Source organism: Nycticebus coucang, chromosome 14 (assembly GCF_027406575.1).
Source record: "Nycticebus coucang isolate mNycCou1 chromosome 14, mNycCou1.pri, whole genome shotgun sequence".
In the NCBI taxonomy this organism is placed as follows: domain Eukaryota; kingdom Metazoa; phylum Chordata; class Mammalia; order Primates; family Lorisidae; genus Nycticebus; species Nycticebus coucang.
Window position 1 is genome coordinate 33,295,130 of NC_069793.1, and position 14,820 is coordinate 33,309,949.

The 14,820-nt window shown below is 34.7% G+C and overlaps 1 protein-coding gene across 3 annotated transcripts in view; it reads right to left on the reverse strand.

The window, feature by feature from the left end:
* ELP4 (elongator acetyltransferase complex subunit 4) overlaps positions 1-14,820 on the reverse strand; it is a 229,989-nt gene that overhangs the window by 202,573 nt on the left and 12,596 nt on the right. The window lies entirely within an intron of this gene.

Here is a 14,820-nt window from a genome sequence, read left to right on the forward strand (position 1 = left end):
ATTCATTTTCTAAAAGTTAGAGAACAGAAAAATATCCAAGGATATTATTGATTGCCATAATTTTAATATGAAAGTACCAGACATCTAACCTGAATATCCATTTGTTAAAGGTATATCTACATCTAAATTATTTAGAAATATGGGGGAGGGGAGGGGAGTGAGTTAGCTGTTAAAAACATTCAGAAAAAAGTCATAGAGTTGCACGAAGTCAGGGCAGGGGGCACAGCTGATGTTGCATAAAAGTTTTAAAAACTCAGAGATTTTAAGATTGATAATTAGCATATTAATTTATTTTCATGAATATTTTCAAACTAAGCTCAGTACAAATAAAAAAAAAACAGTCCAATTTAAGATATTTTTTTCTTGAATATAAAGGTGGCAAAATTACTGCTATTATAAGAGGGGTGAAAAAACACTTTCACAATGACATTGTTCTAATAAAACTCCTGAGTTAAGCTTGAAAACAATAATCCTTTTTACTTGGCAACTACATCACTTACATGAATCAGAAAATAAAAAAGGAGATCAGCGCCTATGGCTCAGTCGGTAAGGCGCCGGCCCTATAGATCGAGGGTGGCGGGTTCAAACCTGGCCCTGGCCAAACTGCAACCAAAAAATAGACGGGCGTTGTGCGGGTGCCTGTAGTCCCAGCTACTCGGGAGGCTGAGGCAAGAGAATTGCTTAAGCCCAGGAGTTGGAGGTTGCTGTGAGCTGTGTGAGGCCATGGCACTCTACCAAGGGTGATAAAGTGAGACTGTGTCTCTACAAAAAGAAAAAAAAAAGGAGATCAGTGAGATAAGAACATCTCAATACTTTGCTATCAATCCCTATCACATTTCTCTTTAACATGTAAACGAGAAATGTGTTGAGAAGACTGGATAATACTTCCTTAATTTTTCTTTTTTTTTGACTAAGATAGAAGAAAGGAGGATAACATGAAGAACAAGAAATAGAAATCTGCATAACATATTCAGAAATGAAAGGCAAGAAATACACTAAGAAATAAAAAAGCTACCTTCACTTAACACGAATAGTAACTAATTATCTAAAAATATTATATTCTTAACCATCACATATTTATTTATTTATTAATTAATTTATTTTTCTGTAGAGACAGAGTCTCACTTTATGGCCCTCAGTAGAGTGCCATGGCATCACACAGCTCACAGCAACCTCCTGGGCTTAAGCGATTCTCTTGCCTCAGCCTCCCGAGTAGCTGGGACTACAGGCACCCGCCACAATGCCCAGCTATTTTTTGGTTGCAGTTCAGCCGGGGCTGGGCTTGAACCCGCCACCCTCGGTATATGGGGCCCGCGCCTTACCAACTGAGTCACAGGCGCCGCCCTTAACTTTTTTTTTTAATTGTTAAATCATAGCTGTGTACATTAGTGCAATAAAGGGGTACAATGTGCTGTTTTCATATACAATCTGAAATATTCTCATCAAACTGTTCAACATAGCCTTCATGGCATTTTAAAGTACCAATCACAGAAAGATTTCAAAGCAATTTAGATATGTAAATAATCCTTAGGTTCTAGTAATGAGATTGGAAAAATGCAGTGCAGGCAGATTTAAATTCCTTATCTAGATCCTAGCAACATGTCTGCTAATATCATAAATAATACTCCACGTTTTGACGAAGGCAACAACATGCTTTCAGTACTGCCTACAGATGGCCCTGACTTAAAAGGAGTTCACCGGGAAAAACACTGAGTGTCCTGGCATTCTCATATTATTAGTTTCCATAATTATTTTCTGACATATATAAATAATCAAAACCATCAAGCTGCTAGGAATAACTCTTCATGTAGTTGATATTCATTTTATTAATTTTCCTCACATACCACATATATTGAGCAAAGATCTAGAATTTATAAATTTTATATATCAAAATGCAAAAGCCACATTATATATTATTTCCAAATGTCCTCTTATTTCAAATAAATTTCTTAAAAACAAAGGTTAAAATAAGAAATTCCATACTTTTACTTTAATAGACACGGATAGACTATTGGTATATATTAGTATTTCTAACCATAAATATTAGAACTTTTCTGTGGCAGGTTCCTTTACAAAGTAAAGTTATCATATTAAATGTTATCAATATTTAATCTGACTCTGGGTATACTGCACATCAGTACAACTCATACTTGAGGGTTAATATAAGGAAACGACCTGCAAATACTTCTATGGTTATGGTGAAGAGAGTTACTAAGTAGATGACTAACATTAATAAAAGCATGTAAACTTCCGTGTATTATTTATATATGATATACATATACACATAAGTGTATATGCATATATACTGTATATATGTGTATCACATAGGTACATATCCCTGTACACACACATACACACTTAGTCATGCATTGCTTAAGGAGAAATGCATCTTATCATTGTATAATATAAATATTATAGAGTGTACTTATACAAATCTAGGTGGTGTAACCTATTACATACATAGGCCATATGGTATAGCCCAGTGGTTCTCAATCATCCTAATGCCGTGACCCTTTAATACAGTTCCTCATATTGTGGTGACCCCCAACCATAAAATTATTTTCGTTGCTAAGTATTAAAGGGTTGCGGCATTAGGAAGGTTGAAAACCACTGGTATAGCCTATTGTTCCTAGGCTATAAAAAATATATAACATATTACTTATGAAATATTGAAGGCAACTGTAACACAAAGATAAGTATTTGTGTATTTAAAAAAAAGGTACAGTAAAAATACAATATTATATTCCTGTGGGACCACCATTGTACATGTGGTTTGTCACTGACTAAAATGTTATTATGCAGGGCATGACTGTACTTATGAATATATATAAAAAATGTGGTGCTTGTAATAGGAAATATCTTGGTTAAAATAAATCTTATAAAATGTTTTAAAAATTACACTGACTTTTCTGCTTTATCACTGGTACTTTTGGGTCTAATACCGTGTGCAATAATTATTTTTAGTAAATTTTTACATGTATAATGGTGTATGTTAATTTTTTTATGAAAATGTTGCAGATGATAGTCCATACTAAGCAGATTATATAATAATAATTTGATCATACAATTCTTAGGACTGAAAGGATTTTCTACAAAGTTCCTTTAAGTATTGTGTCCCTATCAAATATTAACTAATTTCTAAAAATCTGATATGACTGAAGTCGCTCTTAATATAATTTACATTAATTTGAAAGAAGCTAAGATAGTGACAATGATCTTTAATATTTTTATTTCTTAAACAGAGTTCACAGAATTTTTACACTTTTGGAAAAGAAGTTTTCTAGAGTTTTGAGAGTATCCACTGTCAAAGAGATTTCAATTGGGAATGGTATGAGGTAGTGTCTTCATTTAAGAGGTCTAGATCAGTTAAATTCCTAGCTCAGGAATATACAAGTGAATGGTTTTATTTGTCTGAAATCATTTTCTTTTATTTTTCCAGAATAAAACCAGCTTATAGAAAAGGTCACAAGCAAAAGTCCTTACAGTATTGTGGGCACTATGTGAGACTGAATATCATTTTAATTTTATTAAATTATTTTCTGTGAAATATTTGGTGTTAATGAACAAAACTGATTCTCCTTCTAATCTTTGATTACTGAGAATTAGAGGCACCTGGGTAAAGGGATAAGCCAGGATATCTTTAATTCTATAGCAGTCTGTTTGTTGTAATGTTTTAAGAAGTATAAAATAAGAATCTTTACCTCATAGTCTCAAATCTATTCTCTACTTCCAATTTATGTCTTCAGTTTACTACTATCTACTCTATTTTTGATAATTTAGCAAAGAATTTTAGACACACTGTCAAACTGTAAGATGAATGTTATACCAATAGTAACCACATTTCAAAAGTCTTGCATTTCATTAACATATCATAATTAGAAAAGATGGATGTGGTGAACTAAGGTCACTTCCTCTGTCGGTTTCTGATTAACAATACTTGAAATTTTCAGGAAAGAAACACTGGCCAGTGAAGGAATCTTCCTAACACTAGCTGGAGAGGGAGCCCTGTCTTCTTTGGGGTTTTCATACAATAAAGTTATCCTTTTGTACATAAAATACTCCATAACCTGTCTATTTAATCTGACCCTTCACTGTGTGCTGCCTTTCTCCTTTTGTGGTATCCGTTACTGTTGTATTTAGTGAGATAATATGTTAATTTGGGAAGCTGAAAAAAAGTATTTTCTTTCCATTTTAATGGCTCTGGTTTTCAGATTTGGAGGTCATTTATCCCTCTGAAAAGGATTGAGTACCTTTTCTTCTGAAAAAATAAAAAGTATTCAGAAGAAAAATGAATTCTATTTTTAATGTTCCAAATTCTGACTTTCTGGGCTATATGTGTGTTCCAATAATGTTCCAAATTCTGACTTTCTGTGCTAAATGTTAAAAGAAATTTAACATTTCTTTTGAGCATAATAATGACCACCTTAGAATTCACAATCACTCATTTCTTCCAGGTTCAAAATAAAATTTTTGAAAGTAAATTTGAAGCCTGGAATAACTGCTTTAGGATCTAGAAGGCAAAGCCCCAATTCATTATTAATTTGGAGCTCTAGAATAAGGTAGTCAGAGTAAGTATTATCCCTCTCTTAATATGAAAGGTTAAGAGACTTGTGCTAGATCTTACAAATAGTTAAGCCAGTAACACAGAAATTAAAATCCAAATTCAGATTCCAAATAAATTTCACCTTCATAAGTGTTCTTATGTATACATATAAACAATCTGGTCTTATAATAGGAAATATCTTCATGAGGATAAACATCCAATGACAGGGTATGGCATTTTTGTCATATGACTTAGGCAACAAAATTCCTTTGTTCATTGCTGCACAAGTATCAATGCCAAATGTGTGTTTATATTAATGTTATGGCAGCAATGGTTCCCACTACCTAGTGATGGAGAGTGGGAGAGGTGGAGAGTGAGTTTATTCTTTACATCTTTATTTTTATCTTATCCTTTATTTCATTACTAGAAAATAAGGCACGACATCGTTAAAAGCTGGCTACAAATGTAGGTCACTGGAAGCAGTATTGAGCCTTTGCATGTTTTTTCTTAGTCTTTTCAGTTTGCCAAAGAAGCAGTAACTGTGGCTGCCAACGGAGAACTTAGAATTTTAAATAAGCTCTCACAGTAGCTTGGGGTGTGCGTGTAGGGGGGTGGTGAGACTGAAACTCTGGGGTCAAACAGCAAATTTCTGGCTCAACTAGCACTTCTGAGTAGTTAAGCACTGAAAAATGTATAGACAGCTTGATAATTTTCTGAATAAAATGTTGATTAAAAAAGGAAGGGAAAATATTCTGATTATAGCTCTGCCTTCAAAGGGCTCTTCTAATAACTGTTGTACTACAGACAAAAGATAAACAGTGCTAAAATAGTTTCAAGAATATATAATTAATGCCATTATACAGGCTAGAAAAAGTAAAAATATATGGAAAAATATTATTTATAAGGTATTGAAAATGAATAAAGCTTGCACAGTAGAATGATAAAGAGCCAGAAAATAATTTTTAATTATTTATAATATGATATACTTAATTACTTCAGTTCTGAATAATTATTAAATTTTAACTTTTGAGGCTGAGTGTGGTGGCTCACTTCTGTAATCTCAGCATTTTGGGAGAACACATGATGCCAAGAGTTCAGGACTAGCCTGGGCAATTATGGTAAGACTCTATCTCTAAAAAAAAATTAAAAATTAGCCAAGTGATGTGATGTGCACCTGTTGTTCCAGCTGCTCAGGAGGTTGGTGAAGGAGAATTGCTGGAGCCCAGGAATTTAAGATTCCAATGAGCTATGATTAGGCTAATGTACTCCAGCCTGGGAAACAGAGTGAGACCCTGTCTCTAAAAAAGAAAGAAAGAAAAGAAAAAAATTTTAACTTTGGAGATGAATAAAATAAAAATGTTCCATAGTATATTTGGACAATCAAGGGTTGTTTCTTTAATAACTTCATTCTCATAGCTGTTCCCTACCCTTTTTTGGCAGAACTGGGAAAGCCAGAGTTGGCTATGAGACATTTCTGTATTCTATTCACTCAGAAAGGCTAGACTGGGGACTACAATGTAATAAAAGCAGATAACTGACCACTCACTGGATTTAGACTTCTCATTTTTTCCTAAGATCAGTGAATAACAGATGGATGGCAAACACAAGACTTTTCAATCTTTTTTTTATTTTTTATTTTTTTTTAAGACTTTTCAATCTTGATACCAAATTGACAGAAAGAAAAGAAAACTTTATAATTGTATTCAAACCTTACACTGTTTAGCAAATTATATTGTTTAAACTAATTCTAAATCAACCAATGCATTTGATCTCAGTTAAACTCAACAAGTCAAAGCAAAAGATAAAGAGCACAGTGAATTAGATTTTAACAAGTGAGTTCAATATTTGAGTAAAAATCTGATATTTGGGATATAAAATATGCTTCAAATTATTGAAATTACTTTAATTTTTACTTATGGATCTTAAAATCTATAAAAAGAACTCTAGGGCGGCGCCTGTGGCTCAGTGAGTAGGGCGCCGGCCCCATATGCCGAGGGTGGCGGGTTCAAACCCAGCCCCGGCCAAACTGCAACAAAAAAATAGCCGGGTGTTGTGGCAGGCGCCTGTAGTCCCAGCTACTCGGGAGGCTGAGGCAAGAGAATCACGGAAGCCCAAGAATTAGAGGTTGCTGTGAGCCATGTGACGCCACAGCACTCTACCCAAGGGCGGTACAGTGAGACCCTGTCTCTACAAAAAAAAAAAAAAAAAAAAAAAGAAGTCTAAAGATGTTATTCTAAATTTTTTCATGTTAGCATATCACTTTGTTACTAAATATCCTATCGCTATATTAATTCATCAAATATGGCTTATTTTTAATGAATTATTTTGTAACATGGGTTATTATAAAATGAGCATTCATTTCCAATTACGAAGGAGTTTCTATATATTAAATATGGGAAATCTCACTTTAATTGGGTCTATTTATTTAATATTATATTTGGTGTTTAAATAAATACTGTATACCTTTATTAAACATCCAGGTAGTTACAACATGCTGGTGATGATGTACTTAACGAGTACTTTATAAAGAAATATAAAATTTTAAGCTCATTTAAAGTGTCCAACCTCCTATTTCGTTTTAATTGTGGCTAATGTCGGACAGTGTTCAAAAATATTATTTGGATAGAATGAATAATATTTGATAACATAAAGTGACTATAATCAGCAATAACTAAAAGAACTGAATTAGAATGTTCTGGCTCGGAACCCATAGCTCAGTGGATAGGGTGCCAGCCACATACACCGAGGTGGCGGGTTTGAACCCAGCCTTGGCCTGCTGAACAATAACGACAACTACAACAAAAAAATAGCCGGGTGTTATGGCTGGCACCTGTAGTCCCAGCTACTTGGGAGGCTGAGACAAGAGAATTGCTTAAGCCCAGGAGTCTGAGGTTGTTGTGAGCTGTGTTGCCACGGCATTCTACTGGGGCAAAAAAGTGAGACTCTGTCTCAAAAAAAAAAAAAAAAAAAGAAGAATGCTCCTAACACAAAGAAATAATAAATAAATGCTTGAGGTGATGGATACCTTGATTACCCTGATTTGATTAATTCACATTATATGCCTGTATTGAGATATCACATGCACCCTGTAAATACATACAACCATTATGTGCCCATAATAATTAAAAAATTACGTAATAGGTCAAGAATTCATCCTTTGCTCTAGATATCAGATACCTCTTACTGCATGTCATCAATAGCAAATATTTGCATTAAGTTTTAAACTGATTTCAGAACATAATAAAACAGCATTTAAACTTACTTTTGAAAATTATTTTACTTTCTCTAATTCTATAAATATTAATATGTATCATTAAAAATCATGAAAATAGTGTAATATGAATGAAAACATCTTCAAGTTCTATAGAAATGTCTGTGCATATGTGTATATAATTTTTTATTTTGTGAAAAAAATCAGTCTACTGATGAATGTTTAAATCTTTTTACATAAAAATGTAATTTTTACTATTTTTAGAAAATATTCCACAGAAAATTTTCTTGGAGAATACTCAGCACTGTATTTGAGATGATTAAGAAAATTTCTCTAATAAAAAAAAAAAAGAAAAGATTAAAGGAAAAAAAAAGAAAAAGAAAATTTCTCTAGATAGAAAAGTTAACTGAAAAATACTTACCATATATGTTTTAAAAGCTTTAACAACATCATGTATATTGTTCTATACGATTTTCTAAGGGGTGTAATTTTTCAGCGTTACATCTTAATGCTGACTTCCTGAATTAGCTTTGACTACAATAAGCATGAATATGTTTTCAAAGGATGATGGATAAATTGCTAGGTGGTTATATATCTTAGGCAGCTGATGGGGCTTTTTATCCTTTACTTGTCTTTTAGTTATCTTACAGTTTTAAGATAATTATGGTCTATAAGATTGTCTTTTCCCTTTTCTTATACCAGAAATATTTGCCTTGGTTATAGCTTATAGAAATCCCCAATCATATATCATAAAATTAAAATTAAGCAATTACAGCATGTTTTTTTTTCTCGCATTGTATCTCTAAACGCTGTTAATACCTTGGGTTTGGTCATTCATTGTTGGACTATTTGATAAAAATGAGGCTTTAAGTATAACTATAATTAAGCTGGATATACTGAAATCCTGGCTATTACACAGAAAAACCTATTTATCTATCAATATTATTATTCAACATCTTATTTTAAATTATAAAAATACTTTGTTCTTCTTAGAGGCTAGAAATATCTTTGCACTGGTGTTATGAAGACATAAATAATTTAAATTTTTATCCATCATTTTCTAATTCAGTCTACTCTAAATATATATAAACACTAACTGGACCATTAAATATGTATATGTTAAAAATAATATTTCTTCATAGGAAAATGACAATACATATTATTCTTTTAAATAAAATACTGTTTCATTATTCCATATCAAACATGTAACAAATATAAAATTACATTATTGGAATTTAGAAATATTACCAATGGTTGAAGACTATATTATATTAAAAAACCAGATATATTTTCAGAGTAGAGCAGCATAAAATACAAGAACAAAATCAAAATTAAAAGGCAAAAAAGGGGCAGCGCCTATGGCTCAAAGTAGTAGGGTGCCAGCCCCCTATGTCAGAGGTGGTGGGTTCAAGCCCAGCCCTGGCCAAAAACTGCAAAAAAAAAAAAAAAAGTAAAAAAAAGGCAAAAAAGAAACTAAATAATTTTATTAATTAAGGGAAATGTTAAACGTGGATCAGCAGTTCTCAACCTGTGGGTTGTGACCCAGAAGAACTGTATTAATGGGCCACGGCATTAGGAAGGTTGAGAACCACTGGTGTAGATTATTTAGTATATAGGAGCTTTGACTACTTTCAATACTCATCTGTATACCAGTTTTACTTAAAAGCAAATAATGGCATTAAAATCATAGACTATAAATTTTTCCTGAAGATTACACATTTAACTTTTTGGTTAACTTAATATTTAACTTCAATGACTATTATTGATAAATATTCAATTGGCACATATAACAAACTTGCTAATTAAAATAAGTTGTGGGGATCTAATGTACAATATGGTGATTATAGTTAATAATACTGTATTGCATACTTAAAATTTGTTAAAAGAGCAATTCTAAAGTGTTTTTACAACACCAAAAATGGTAACTCTGTGGGTGTGTTAATCTGACTGTGAGAATCGTTTCACAATGTACACATATATCAAATCATTACATTGCACACTTTCAAATATATGCAAACTTCTGACAATTCTATTTCACTAACGCAAAGGAAAGGGATGGAAGAAAGCCAAAAGAAATTTAACAACTTTAAAACAAAACAAAACAAAACAAAACAACACCAATTCTAGAACAGAGCAAGGGAATCTAGACATTAAAAATTGTACCAGTCTCTCGAGAGAAAGAAAACCAATAGTGTTTGACTGTGTGTGTGCGTGCGCGCGCGCGCACATGACTATATAAAGAGATTCCTTGTAAGAAACTGGCTTACACAACTATGGAGGCTGACAAATCCCAAGATCAGCAAGTTATACCCATGGGAATGCTAATAGTGTAGCTCCAATCCAGGTCCACAGGCCTGAGAATCAGGAAAACAAAATGTGTAGTTTCAGTCTGAAGGCTGGCAGGCTGAAGACCCAGGAAGAGTTGATGTTTCAGTTAAAGTAATATGGTTGGAAAATGCCAATGTCTAAATTCAAATGCGGTTAGGCAGGAAAAATTCTCTCTTACTCAGGGCAGGGTCAGCCTTTTGTTTTATTGAGGCCTTCAATTGATTGGATAAGGCTCATCTATATTAAGGAGGGCAATCTACTCAAGCTACCAAATTAAACGTTAATTTCATCCAAACTCTCCTTCACAGGAACACTGAGCATAATATTTGATCAAATATCTAAGCACCATGTGGCCCAATCAAGTTGACACAAAATTAACCATTACAAAGATCTTAGAATTTTATTACATCCCTAAATTATTCATATCATTAAATATTCATTTGTCTATCCCCTGTGATAGGCAATAGAAGTATAGCAATGAATAAAACAGAGAAAACACTCTGCCATCATGGGGAAGAAACACAATGATAAACAGCTAGGTGCTGTGGCTCACACCTGTAATCTGAGCACTTTGGGAGGTGGAGGTGGGAAGATTCCTTAAGGCCAGGATTTTGAGTCCAGCCTGAGCAACACAGCAAGAACCCCATCTCTAAAAAAAAATAGAAAAATTAGCCAAGTGTGGTGTGGCTAATGTCTGTGGTCTCAGCTACTTGAGAGGCTGAGATGGGAGGAAGTTAATTGATGACTCCATACTGAATCTCAGAGTCAAAGCATTCTATAATAGACATACTCTTATTTGACAATGTGAATGTTACTTTCTTTGCATTACTATTATTATTATTGCTTAATACTTCGTTGCAGCGATCGTCTAATTTCTTTTCTGAATGCATTTATCTTTGTTCGTTCTTTGCAAGGTTTTTGTTTCTAGTCCTTATCTTAAACATTGTTATTGTTGTTGAACTTTAAGCCTTTTTAATTTTGTGAAGGCAAAAAGTGGAAACCTAATAAACACATGTATATGTAAAAATAAAAAAAGTTTAGTGTGATTTTTTTTATTAGATTAGAAACTTGCATGTCAATGTAGCCTTATATCCCTTACTTATAAAATTGGAACCACTGTGGTTTCGAAGACTTTCACAAGGTCAAATGTTATGCCTATTTAATCAAAAAGGAAGCAATACACTAAAAGATGTTGACACTATTAAAACACAGCAGAACTGAGACTTGAATCCTATGCATTTACTAACTCTGAAATACTATTATTTTCGAAATAGGTATAATTAATACACAACAAACTTCGCATAATTAAAGTATGTAATTTGGTAATATTTTACATAGGTATAAACTTTTGAAATCATTAATATAATCAAGGCAATGAATACATGTATCATCCTCCAAATTTTGCTTTTCACCCCTATCTCCTTCCCCCCTTAACACCTTTATATTTGCAAAGTTGAAAAAAAGGTCTTTTATATTTATTCATGTTTTTCCCATCATCACGTCCAATGTTTTTATTTCTTTGCTTAGATTCAAATATCTATTTGGTATAATTTTACTTTTATGGGAAAAACTTTAAAATTTTGTAGAGTGCAAGTCTGGTGGTGGTGAATTGTTTCAGATTTTAGCATCTGAAAACATCTTTAATGAAAACTTATGTTCTTGTCTATTAATCCTATCATCTGTGTCATTCCTTTTTTTATTTTTACTTTTCTCCTTATGGTAAATTGTATTTTCTTCCCTCTTTGAATGTCTACTAAAATTTTTAATTGGGTATCAGATACTGAATATTTTATTCTGTTGGGTGTTGGATATTTTTGTATTGGTGTATTTTTGAGCTTTGTTCTCAGTTACTGTATTTTTCTATGTATAATTCACTCCCACATGTAATGTACTTGGGCCCAAACTTTCAGGAGAACTCCACTCAAGAAAGTGGCTGGCTCTTGGCTCTAAGAGTCATATTTGGGGTGGGCTAATGGTACCCTGGAAACATGCAGATTGCACCATTCTCCCACAGCCACCTGTTTTGTGAAGGCTGCCCCTTCCCTCTCTCCCGAGAATCCTTCTGTCATTGCCCTATTGGGAGCCATGGCAGAGATGGGCATACATGTGGCTGTCAGGGTAGGAGCTTCTTAGGCTACTTGGCCCATGGGCAGCTAGACAGGTCCCTGGGGCCTGTGCAGGAGTCCTGGTCTCTGTGCACAACTGGGCTTTGACTTTTGCCCCACGTGGCCATGGTCTACCTTGTTAGCCCTGCCACCGCTGCCTCTCCTGATTGCAGTATTTGGTTGAGGTCACTCTACGCCATTCCCACTGGATCCCAGATCCTCTTGGAATAGAACCCTCTGCGCCTGGTGGACCCAAATGGGAGGACATGGAGGCCCACTGGGCTCTATCTGATGTCCCATGAATTATGAGGTTTTTCGCTCTGGCAGGTGAAAACAGGAATTATTCTTGGCGCTGGGGATTGTTACTTCTAAATTTTCAGGTGGTTCTCTCAGGTAGTTTCCTTATACGCATGTTCAGATACTCATCTGAACACCAAGAGAGAGACCCTGTGCTGATCTCCAAAACTCACTCTATGTACAGCTCTTCCCTTTCACGTAGTCTATTTTTTAAATACTAATTTTAGTTATCTCCTTGCTCTACCTCCTCAGGTTGTCTTATCCTGAATTCCTCTTCCTTGCACTATAGCTTGGAAATACTGCACACAGTAAGCTAAGGAAATTAATTACAGGGCCTGCCTTCTTTGTTTTGCATATGTCAACAATTCCCATCCTTTATTGTCTAATGCCCAATGTTTTGAAAACTGTTATTTCATGTATCTTTCTTTTAGTTGACTGGATAGTTTATAAAAGTTTGATAAAAAGGTAGCATTTAATTTACAACTTGAAACACCTGTACATAGTCTAAAGCGGAACATGTAAGATGAAGTCAGGGATTAGTTTTGAAATAAAAAATGTTACTCTTAAAGCAAATCATGCATGCATATACACACACACACACACACACACACACACACACACACACACACACACACACACTAGATTTTAACATCAGCTAGCTAAATTGGAAAGAAAGAAAAATAAAACACTTCACTTTGGGGCAGTACCAGTAGCTCAGTGGGTAGGGCGCTGGCCACGTACACCAAGGCAGACGGGCTGAACCCTAGCTAAACAACAATGACCACTGCAACAAAAAATAGCCAGGTATTGTGCTGGGCGCCTATATTCCCAGCTACTTGGGGGCGGAGGCAAGATAATCGCTTAAGCCCAAGAGTTGGAGGTTGCTGTGAGCTGTGATGCTACAGCACTATACAGAGGGCAACATAGTAAAGCTCTACCTCAAAAAAAAAAAAAAGAAAGAAAAAAACTACCAAAAAAACAACTTTACTTTGAAAAGCATATATAGGCACTCCAACTTCTGTCCTGGAAAATTTTCCTGTGTCAGATTATAAAGGCAATTGATATAAAAATCTAGGATCAGAATATTGTGCAATACGCCATGAAGAATATGTATAGTTTCTTTATAACAATGATTTTGGCTTTACCACAACTGCAAGCACAATATTGTCTAAAATTGGTCAAGATGATTAAAGCCAGGGAAAAGAGCAAAAGAAGAAATAAAAACATCAAGAAAATACTAAAAAAACTAAACAACTGAAAAAAGATTGAAAAAACCCGGCCCTGCAATCAGAGGAAAAGCAATTATACCTAGGTCTGTCCTTCATTATTATTTAATAAATTAGTTAATAAAGTCTGACTTATATGAAAGATTCATGTTAGTTTTGACCTCACTATCACATTAAAAAAAAAAAAAAAATTCTAGGCCAGGTGCAGTGGCTCATACCTGTAATCTTAACACTTTGGGAGGCCAAGGCAGGTGGATTGGCCACGAGTTCAAGATTGAGTTCAAGACCAGTCTGAGCTAGATCAAGACCTCATCTCTAAAAATAGTCAGGCGTTGTGGTGGGCACCTGTAGTTCCAGCTAATTGGGAGGCTGAGGCAAGAGAATCGCTTGAGCCCAAGAGTTTGAGGTTGCTGTGAGCTATGACGCTGCGACACTCTACCAAGGGCAACAAAGTGAGATCTGCCTCAAAAAAAAAAAAAAAAAAAAAAAAAAAAAATTCTAGTTTATACTGCTTGCCAGAGAAAGGTGAGAAATGTTCTTTAATTTTTTTTTTTTTTTTGAAGACAGTGTCTCAGTTAGTTGCCCTTGGTTGAGTGGCGTGGCATCATAGCTCATAGCAACCTCAACTTGTAAGCTACAATCCTCTTGCCTCAGCCTCCCAAGTAGCTGGGACTACAGGTGCCTGCCACGATGCCCAGCTAGTTTTTTAGAGACAGGGACTGACCTCAAGCAATCCACCTGCCTCAGCCTCCCAGAGGGCTAGGATTATAGGCATGAGCCATCATGTCCAGCTTATACACTAGAATATTTTGCTATTAGACATGACTTTTATGAATACCTGGTCCAATAATTTTATTTAGTGCCCTTGTATAAGAGCTTCTTATTTCCCTACCTTTGACATAAATTTTAAGTTTAAAAAACTATCCAAGAGGATGGCGCCTGTGGCTCAATCGGTAAGGCGCCAGCCCCATATACCGAGGGTGGCGGGTTCAAACCCGGCCCCGGCCAAACTGCAACCAAAAAATAGCTGGGCATTGTGGCGGGCGCCTGTAGTCCCAGCTACTTGGGAGGCTGAGGCAAGAGAATCACTTAAGCCCAGGAGTTGGAGGT